Below are 10941 nucleotides of genomic sequence, written 5' to 3'. Positions count from 1 at the left end.
CACTTTCAGCTTCCTTCTACACGAATATAAAAGAGTTTCTTCCCTGTTTAGGAAGTTCAGTGACACCATGGGAAAAGTAGGAAATGACATTTCAGCCTCTTGTTTGTTTTGCCAGCCATGTTTAAAGTACTCACTTCTGTTGTCCTGATAAACAGAAAAAAGCCTTATTAAAAGCAGCTGCCTCGTTGATAGTATCTGTCTTCAGGACCTATAGGGACAGGCCTTTCTTCAAGCATTTCCTAGTATCTCTTGTGATACTTGAGATGTCAATTATTTGTCTCATAAATTGGTATAAAGGACAAAGCTTATTGGTTTCTCTAGAGGGGGAAAATGCTTTTTGGTACAAAATATCTCACTCCAGAATTCTTATTCTAGTTCTCACACTGGGATCAAAGAAACAAAGTCACTTTATGGACCATATCTAAACTGTGGACATTTTCCCTAGACATAAGGTTCATACGGTCCAAACCTCTAGAAAGGAAACTGCACTTAGCAGCAACCGGCTCTCCTCCCAGCTCGAGAGAGGTGGGCCTGCAGAGTTCCCCAGCCATTGGGTTTACCATCTAGCTCTGAGAGCACACAGAGTCCCTGTTCACCCTCGAGACCGGCAAGAAACAGGAGAAGACATAGGGAAAACATACTCCCTATGTGCCTGTGCGAGTGTGCACCCGTGGAGTATTTTGCGGGTAAATGGTCGTATTGGGGCTATAGATGAGTTTTGTACCTCCCACTGTAAGGTGTGAGAATGTCATTGTTAATACTGTTGTATTTAGGTTAACATTGGATTCCATATAAATCAGGCACTGTCCAAAAGATGTTTTAAAATCTTAAATCCAAAACTCTAAAAATACAAAGTCTTAGCCCACTTTTATATTTCTAAAGAGATTCTTAACCCCACACCTATTTCAAAGACTGCTGCTAATTATACTTTTGGGTAACTAGTTAAATTGATTCCAATTTATCTTTATCTCAGTGAAGTTTTAGAATGGATAGTACAGCATTTTAAAAAATTGGGGTATGAGCATTTCCTAAAGTATGGTAGTCCCTCCTTATAGGAGATAAGTTCCAAAACCCCAGTGGATGCCTGGAATTGCCGATAGTACTGAACCCTACATATGCTATGTTTTGTCCTATACATACATAGCTTTCCACTTTAAGGAAGCACTTCGCGGCTTCTCTTCAGCATATCTGAATGTCGGCATCATTACTCTTGCACTTTGGGGCCATCATTAAGTAAAATAAGGGGGACTTGAACAAAAGCACTGCATTACACAGTTGAGCCAGCTACTAGTTGACTTAACAGGCAGGTAGTGTACAATGTGGATACACTGGACAAGGGGAGGGTTCCTGTCCCGGGTGGAATGGAGCGGGACGGCAGGAGATTTCATCACGCTACTCAGCATGGCACATACTTTAAAACTTAGGAATTGTTTATTTCTGGAATTTTCTATTTAATATTTGCAGACTGTGGTTGACCACTGGCAACTGAAACCGCAGATAAGGGGGCGTCACTGTAAGTGACAAAATATTCTTCACCATTGCTTAGTTAACCCAGTATCTTTGAGTGCCAAAGATGTATGGATTCAGATACTGATTGCCTGCATAGATCTAAATTTTAGTTTTGCGTGCCTGTGTACATGTACAAATTTACAATGGTTTACAGCATATAAGCAGAACTTTATGTCTTTTCCTTAGTTTTCAGCGAGCTCACTCTTCTCTGTAGTGCTTTCCAGTAAACTACTTGTAAATCATTAAAATCGTGTGATAGCTGTGATAATAGTTTCTTGACTTCTGAAAAATGATTTGATCAGCCGCATTCAAAACCCAGCATTTTCACAAGTACCATAATTAAAAACACTACACTTTAGTCCACAGGATCTGAGAGTTTCAGAAGAAAGGCTCACATTTTCTAAACTGTGTTTGATATGTGATCCAACCTAGCATTTCAGTCTGTTAGTCACTTACATGACTGAAGTTCGCAAGAATTTATTGCCAAATAAATTGTGACCATAGTACACTGAGAAGTACCTAATTAATATAAAGGGAAATCTCTCAAAATATCTTGTGTTCATTTCATTTAAAGTATATTTGGATCATTTTAAACATATGTAAAAGTAGGTGGAGCTTTAAAAAATCTTCAAGAAAGCATGAACAAATAGAGATTAGCAAATACAAATTCCTTAATATAAAATTAATAGGGAATTAAAGGTTTTCTATAAACCTTTAAAATTTATGCTATAAACATAAGAGTTCAGAAAACATATCTTTTAAGGACTAAATTCTCAAAGCTACATGTTGATGTTTCTGGTCATTTCCATCATTGTCCTTTTTTTGAAATAACAGATTAGTGCTTTGTAACAATAAAACAGAAGAAAGCAACAAGAAAAAGAACAAGCTCTTGGAATGCGGGACTGGGCATCTGTGTAAAGCGATTGGGATTTTGTTAAAACCAAGTTTCCACTCCGGAACCCTACAGGCCTCCCCCTCATGCACCCCACCTGGGCATAAAGGTCCCTGAGTGTGAAGGGAATCTAGTCTACTGAAGATACAGTTCTGAACCAACTCATTTTTGTCCTCATAATTTAGAACATAAAGTTGCTAATAGATTTGATACCACTGATTGATTGGGGCTTTGACCACACTTTTAAATAGAATCCAAAATAATCCAAGTCAAGTAAGCAAACTTACGTAAAGTCAACGTCGTTTCAGAGTGTCCCCGCCCCAGATAGATTTTAGGGCAGAAATGAGAGGCTGTTGAGTGATTTCACGCAGAACTCTTTTTGGAAAAGCTGTCCTGGAAAAGATGAATTCTTCAGCATGCATTTCAAATAGGGGAGGGGGTATTAGGTTTATTTTAGTTTTAAAAATTTGGAAGTGAAAGGGGGGGTTGTGACAGTTCTCCAGCTTTTGACATACAAGTTGTCTTTGGAATTGTTTTCTTTATCAAGTGTAAGGATTCACATCAGAATGGCCAACTTTACACGGGTTTCTGTGTTCCCTGCTGCTGCTCCCAACCTGAACTCAAGCAGTTGCCATACCCATGGAGGCGAGAGCACGCAGGGTGAATGTAGTCACGTGACTTTATAAGTGAACAAAGTGTTTTCCACGGTGAGGCCTTCAGTATTTGGCTGAATGCAGAGTGTGTTGAAGTGGTAAGTTGGTGATAAGTTTTTCGTCACTAACCTTGTTTGCACTTTTGTACACCACTGCTTGCACTAGCAACTTAGTGTGAATTTTAACAATGGTTTTACAGTGTGTACAGATTGTTAAGCATAATTTATATAAAGACGTTTCTGTTTACCTTTATGTATTTTATAAAGAACTACAATAGATGGTTAAATGTTCTTGAATTGTGTTTGTATGTTATTTTTATTGTATTATCTCTTCACCCCCCATGAATTTGAGTTGTCAGGAATAGAAAAATAAAATGCTAACCTGGTCTTTGAAAAACTCTCGCATCGAGTTCCATTTTTATCATCCAATTGTAATTTTCATTTTGCTCATTAGAAATTTCTTGGACTTTGAAATTATGAAGGAAATAGCCTTTCCCTTTGTATAATGATTCCAAGGAAACTTTGCTTAAGTACTAAGTCCCAATTTGCCTTGCAAGACTGAAAACTATTGGGTACACTAAAGTAGGACTTACGTAATGCTGACTCCGGTGAAATGTGAAAAATATGGCAACCAGTGGGCTTTAGCTACATCAAGGTTCCCTAACTTTAGTATGCATGAGAATCTCCTGGAGAGCTTTAAAACACACACACACAAAAATCCCACCAAAGTTGTGATTCAGTAGAGCTGGGTGGAAGTGGAGGGCAGAAATCTTAATCAAACAAGCTCTCAGGTTTTCTGATGCCAGAGTGTGTGGATTTTTCATTTAGGAGAAACAGTGATAGGACAATACTAAATAGTGATATCACTAAATCATTGGCCAATCAGTGAAGAAAGAAATCATTGTGGTAATGATTATCAAAAGCTACTTTTGAGACTTAAATCCAAATATAAAACCTTTTACAGCCATCCCTGTAGCCTTCCCTGTTAACTTATGGTGCAGAGTGACGACAAGCTTTGTGCTAGTTCTTTTAACATAACCAATCATTCTATTCAAATAGAGATTTACCTATGGACTCAAGTTAATTGTTGAATTGAAACCAAGAAGTAGATAGAAATAGTAACTGCACTGAGGGGACAAATGCTAAGAAAATAAAGTCCAGTTTATTTAACTCATTTTCCTGAATTTAGCTGCATAATCTTTAACTAGACTATCTGATATTTGTTCCAAAGGTACAATGTAAATGTCAGCCCCAATAGAGTATAGAAAGCACCTTGTTGGGAACGGTAACTTCCTAAGAAACAATATAAATGAAGCTGTCACGCAGAGACTCTAGTCCCACTTCCTGCACAAGAACGCAGGATATGGTGAGGCCAAAAAGGAACACCCACGGAGCCATAGCTATGGGAGTCACCACTATATTCTCGCTGGCAGCTGGGTTGGAGATACAGGGAGCAAACATCCACCAGTACCCCGACAAGGGGTCTTCCTGCACCCCAGTCTCACTGGTGGCCAGGTGAGACACAGGAAGTAGGATCCCCACTATCCGCAATCTGCCATCTACTTTTCTGCCTGCCAACCAGCCAACCAACCAATCAACCAACGCAGCCGCAGCAGTTATATCAGTGGCTAATTAGCTAACTGGTTACAGCTGATGGCCAACCAGTGACAGCTGATGGCCATCTACTACCCGAGCCAGCACCTTTCCACGTGAGGCCAAGAGCCTGGAAACTGCTCTCTGGAACTCTGTCCCCACAAAGTCCTTTGGGAACAGCTTAGAAACCTGATGATTAAAGACAAAAGTCCTAAAACAAAACAAAGTGCCTAAAACATTAGGCCCTGTGCCTTACACAGGTTCAACTGGGGATCCATAATTGACAAAAGTCAGGGCCTATATTTACAAAGCCACTTAACTCAATTTATTTAAAATTAGACACCAAGGCTCAATAACTTTCTGGTGATTATTTAGTAAACAAAGTAAGCCTTGCTTTGGAATGTGGAATTTGGGACATTATGGCAAACAATTGAAGTTGCTTAATTACAGTCACTGTGACGTCAGTGATGGCAATATGCCACTACTGACAGGCTGGTAATGTTGCAAAAAAGGAATTGAAGAGCTTTCTTCTTTGACCAAATTGAAAGGGCTTGGGGTTAATGGATAACAAATGCATTTCTCCAGTCAAAAACCTGAGCGTGTGGCCTGTTTCAGGGCTGTTGAAAGTAAATAATTTGAGGTGAGAGATACGGTTGGACAGGAAGAGAAACACTTGGGGGGCAAAAATGGAAATTTTTGTTCTCAGCTTTCTTCAGCTAAAAGGAACTGAAGGCAAAATTTCACAGTGGAATTGTTAGTCCCACCTTCATCCGGGATTAGCAAAATCTCAGAAACTAGAGAGATTACAAACATTACCAAATTCCAGGACCATTTTTAGGTTTCTCTCCTACCAAGGGTTTGGGTTGAAGTCTCTTTAGACCCACCTCCTAGTTGGGAAGCCACGCCAGATTGATTGCTCTCTGGAGAAAAGCAAGTTGACTTTCCTCCTTTCTAGGAAGTTTAGTTTTGAGACCTGAATGGCCAAGAGCCCCTGTCGTGCTGGGCGGCCTGCGGAGTCTCTGCTCCCACTCCCCACACAAGAATGCAGGATATGGTGAGACCAAAAAGGAACACCCACGGAGCCATAGGTAGGGGAGTCATACCACTATATTCTTTCTGGCGGCACTATACTCTCACTGGAGGCTGGATCCACACTGTCCGCAAACTGCCATCCGCGCTTGCCAGCTGAGCCACCATCTTCTTGCTAGCCCCCATTCTTTCTCTTTGCTAGCCTAGCCACAGCAGTTATATTAGTGGCCATTGGCTCACTGGTTACAGCTGACGGCCAACTAGCCACAGCTGATGGCCATGCAATCACAGTTAATGGCCATTTACTACCTGAGCCAGCACCTGTCTATGTGAGGCTGAGAGCCTGGGACTGCTTTTTGGGGTTTGGCCCCACACTCCACCCCTACAGGCTCTCACCTCACAATCTACGCGACAAGCATCTTCCGCGAGGGGCCCTGTGCGAGGAGCCTGGAGGTGAATGCAATATCCTGGACACAGCCAGGCTCTCTGGGCACAGCCAGGGTTTCTCAGGGCACCACCAGTACTTCTGGGCACGGCCAGACTTCCTGGGCTTCTTAGGGTACCACCATTCTCCCCGGACACCGCCAGGGTTTCTCAGGGCACTACCAGTGCTTCTGGGCACGGCCAGATTTCCTGGGCTTCTTAGGGTACCACTAGTTTCCCCAGGCACAGCTAGGATTTCTCAGGGCACTGCCACTCTCTCTGGGAACAGCCCGACTTCCTGGGCACAGCCAGGGCATCTCAGGGCTCAGCCAGACTTCCTGGACTCAGCCAGGGCTCTCAAGGCACTGCCACTCTCTGTGGGCACAGCCACACTTCCTGGACTCAGCCAGGGCTCTCAGGGCACTGCCACTCTCTCTGGGCCTCTCAGGGTACCCTGCTGGAACAACAGCGACTCACAATCAAGGTGCTTACATATTCTCAATGGCGGCCAGTCAAGACACAAAAGCAAATATCCCCCAGTTCCACTACATGGTGGTATGTTCCCAAACAGTCAAGTTGTCCATTAAATTAGGGATGGAAGGCAATTCCCCATAGTCCATAGTCATTCGCCAGGGCTGTCCTGGGGGTGAGGGACAACTGTGACCTCACCCTCATCTCCCGTGGAGGACTCAGCAAGCCTTTCCTCCTGGGACAAGTCCTGCATCTGGGCTGCCTGAGCAGGAACTTCCCGGCCCACAGGGCCACAACAAACTTTGCTTTCTCCGGCCTGTGCTGGTTGGGGAACCGTCCACATTTTTCCACCTCTCCAAGGGGCTCCATCTCTCCAGCAGCGGCATGCCTTTTCCTGTGCTGGTGGGAGAACCGTCCACATCCTCCCACCCCTCCACGGTGGTCCAGCTCTCCGGCAGCTGCTCCTCCTGGTCTTCCAGAGTGTCATGCGGGGGACCCTGCTCGCTGCGCCATTTGTTGTGCTGGGAGGCCTGTGGGGTCTCTGCTCCCGCTCCCCACACAAGAACGCAGGATATGGTGAGGCCAAAAAGGAACACCCACGGAGCCATAGGTAGGGGAGTCATACCACTACGGTCTCACTGGAGGCTGGGTTCACTGGACGTGCGACCTGCTGTCCGTTTTGTCTGCAACCCACCGACGACTCTCTTCCACTCTCCTCCGCTCTCCTTCGTAGCCGCAGCAGTTATATTAGTGGCCAATGGCTCAATGGCTACAGCTGACAGCTAATCAGCCACAACTGATGGCTATCTACTACCCGAGCCAGCACCCCTTCACGTGAGGCCGAGAGCCTGTAAACTACTTTCTGGGGCTCTGCCCCCACAGCCCCTCTTCGCGTAAGAGGCGGAACCAGAGAGTGCTAGCCTTGTTCTGGACACCAGGGAGGCCAAACACGTAGGAGCCTGTTTGTAACTAGGGGCTCCGTTGCACTGGGACACAGCTCTGCCAGCTCCTGAAGGAAATTGCAATGCTGCTTTCTTTCCTGACTGCCTGGTAGCAGATGGCAGGGGCACAAAACTATTTTGAGAATAGTCAGAGTTTTTCTCCACCCCAGCTTCTATTTGGGGCCAGGCTCAGAATCATCAGTCCTGTGACAATGGGGCCGCTTTGGATTCTCTGGGGCCTCAGCTGCCTTCCTCCTTGGAGAAGCAGTGCCCTGATGCCTCTGATTACCTGACGACAGGATGGCCTTTGCCTGTAACTCCATGTGTCGGTGCTGGGCTGGGCAAAATGGGGGAAAAGTTCCTACTCACCAGGTTCTCTCTTTTTTTCTCTCTCTCACACACAGAGCCACACACGGGAAACCATTAGCTATCACCAGGCATTTACCGAGCACTGTGCTGGTGTTGGATTCAGGTCTGGGTGCTTGCCCTCACATTCTGCCTGCCTCTCCTTCAGTTAGTCAGCAGGTATTTCCTGAACACTTGCCTGCTGGCGGCTGCCACTGCATAATGAAAAATGGGGAGAGACCTGCCAAAGGAAGCATGGACGGCAAAAAGAAAAGGCCCCCGAACACTACTGAGGAGGTTTCTAGAAAGGGCGCAGCAGAGCTGAACCTTAAAGGAGTACAAACTGGTTAAGACAAGAAGTGATAGAGGATATTCCAAGCAGACAGAACAGCAAAGACAGAAAAGGGCCCAGTGTGATTTGGCGGCCGGTAGAGTTATTGCCCGAATAGGTACTGTGTGGAGAGTGTTAGAAGGAGGCAAGAGCGGAGGGAAAGCCGGGAGAGTATGCGGCCCAAAGTGAAGAGGAAGCAGGAGAGCAGGGCTGCTCTTTTCCCACCTTTCCACCGGTTTCTCATCTGTAATGATAAGTAGATTATCGCCAATTTCAAAACCAACATTTTATGACACATGACCATGTTTTCCAAGCCAAGGTAAAAGCCAGAATAGCCCGCTCCTGAGGCCATCAGATCAGGACATGCTATTTGAAGTTGGGACCATCTGCGTAGACATGTGTTCTCGAAATGCCACAGTGACCATTGAGCATGTGCACCAGAATGTGGGGCACTGAGAGTGGGAATGACAAAAAAAAAAAAAGAAAAGAAAAATTCTGAGATGTCCTAAATTAAATTACAGCAGGCCGGAGGGTGAAACGTACAGAGGAGAGAGGTTAATCAGTTAAGAACTGCAGGGTAGAACCAACCAAAGACTAACATTCTTGAGTGTATGTTGGAACTTTGAATTAACTTCCAGGTGGCTAATTCCGAGAGTATTGGGGAAAAAAATAGCCTGAGTAGCCAACCACCAGGTGCCACAGACCACCAAGTGCCATACAGACCACCAGGCACCTCCAATCTTGCTACACATGACCTTTCGGGACCGTTGCCCACAACTAATCCTAAAGAGCAAAGACTCCCTGACGGACTCAGCACCTATCCCAGAATAGCCCCACTTCACCTTCTCCCATCCCCGTTATCTACAACGTACATCGATTCTTTCAAAACAACTTACCTCTTTCTCCCCCAAAACTGGATGCGTAAAGGAGCCTATCAACTCAGGACAGCGGGCGTGGTGTCGTCTCCACCTAGCCCTGCTGCTGGCTAGCGTATAGCTTAATAAACCCTTTCTTTTAGAAAAGCTTTCAGCTGTGAAAGCGTTTTTTTGTTTGTTTGTTTAACAGGAATGATGCTGGTTTGGGGTAAAACTAAAACACATGCTGAAGCTATTGAAACAGCAGGTATTGCCAACCTACAAAGCACGCGGCTGAGGCCTGGGGTGGGGGCTCTCTGGGATACCACTTGGCCGGGGGAGAGCTGAGACAGCAGCTGTCCCCTCTCTGACCCTCCTCTCCACAAATCTCTGACCGGGGACTGGCTCTGCCTGAACAGTGTGGAGATCTGGTGGTCCCATCCATCAAGCAGTAAAAGCATAATCAAAATAGATGGGTGGAACACCCTGTATTCCAATCCCCTAGGAAAGTACTGAACTTGAACAGTCAGGTGGGCAGGGTATCGTAAGCATCACGTAGCCCAAGGGCTACCCAGCAAACAGTGGACTGGACTGGACTGGACTCTGTGGCCCCAGGGCTCAGGAGGACCTGTGAATAGAAAAGTCAAGTTTCAAGGAGAAAATTGCAGTTGAATTTAAGGACGGCCTTTTTAAACACAGATGGCCTAGCACTGGGTTGCTTTCGAAATGACAGGCTCTCTGTCACTAGGATTCAGAGGCCGTCCTAGAGAAGGTGATTGGGCACCAGCTTTCACACCTCGCATCTCCTCACCCCCACCCAGTCCCTGAGGAACCATGATTGACGATGCAGGCCGGTGCCAGTCCCACACCCTTTCTCAACTAGAAGGAAGTGCTCCTGGAGGGGACAGGGCTCCCTAAGATTTGAGCATCCCCTCCAATTCCTGATGCCTCTACAGGGCACACTGCTCCCCCTTTGACATGAGCCCGTTTGTGAGTCTTACATTGGATGAGGCAGCGGTCAGGCCCCCACCAGACCTCCTTGCCAAGCCTCCTAGGCTGCCTTCGGTGAGCTAATGGGCATGAATATTAAGCCAAGCACCTGTCACCAGAAGCAGGCAGTCACCCAGATCCCCAAAACAGCAGTTCAGAATATCCTCCGGGGAAGGTTGATTTTGCTGAGTCACTTTTCCCCTTTGGCGTCTGCTGCAAATCCGCCTGCTCTTCCCAGTTTCACGTTGATCACAACATTCAGTCTCGAGAGATGGAAAGTTCCTTCTTTGCAAAAGGGGGTCGGGTGGGGGACAGGAGGGATGTCCTCTTCAACTATCCCCTGGCTCTTGGGTTACAAGGTTACAGGTGCACAGGATGGCCACCAAGGAACCTAGAATGCTGGGAAGGTGGGTGTTTCTCAGGCCCAGGCCACTGACTGTTACAAGTGTCACATGAGCTGCTTCCCTGATGAGTGCCAGCTGTTTACAACCAGCCCCTATTCCAGCCGGACCTGGGCAGCTGCAGGTGGCCAGTCCCTGCCTTGACCTCAGACCCCAGTTGTCCTGGTTGGGCACAGGGAGGCACATGAGAACTTGTAAACAACGGGGCTTTGCCAGATCAGATTCCAGGAAGTGAGAGTAAATAGATATCTCTGGCCTCTTGCTTTTGGTCAGTCTGCCTGCATTTGGACCTCTCTGCCTAAACCTTCACTTCCCCCCTCCTCTAACGCCTCCAGTGACTCCTGATTTTGCCCACCTCACATCCATGCCCACTGTGTGCCTCTCAGCCGTCCTGCATGATGGGCCCAACAGACATTCTCATCCTCATTTAACAAATGAGGAAACTGAGGCCCAGAAAACAGGTCGCTAATTCTCCATTAGTACCCCAAGGCCCACATGATTCCATTTCTA

At 46.1% G+C, this 10941-nt stretch overlaps 1 long non-coding RNA gene across 2 annotated transcripts; it reads right to left on the bottom strand.

Annotated features, from left to right (window-relative positions):
- Window positions 1-5735: 5735 nt before the first annotated feature.
- LOC148758273 (uncharacterized) lies at window positions 5736-10504 on the bottom strand. 2 transcript variants are annotated; one of them, XR_016021345.1, is made up of 2 exons: window positions 10042-10504; window positions 5736-9668 (listed from the first exon to the last, which is right to left on the bottom strand). It is a non-coding gene; the product is annotated as an uncharacterized LOC148758273 (long non-coding RNA). The 2 variants fall into 2 exon arrangements; XR_016021346.1 differs by having other exon boundaries at window positions 10140-10504.
- Window positions 10505-10941: the final 437 nt, after the last annotated feature.

Source organism: Rhinolophus sinicus, chromosome 5 (assembly GCF_057876585.1).
Source record: "Rhinolophus sinicus isolate RSI-liver-muscle chromosome 5, RSI-T2T, whole genome shotgun sequence".
Taxonomy (NCBI): Eukaryota; Metazoa; Chordata; class Mammalia; order Chiroptera; family Rhinolophidae; genus Rhinolophus; species Rhinolophus sinicus.
Note: the sequence above shows the minus strand (reverse complement) of the source record. Positions and strands in the feature narration are given on the sequence as shown.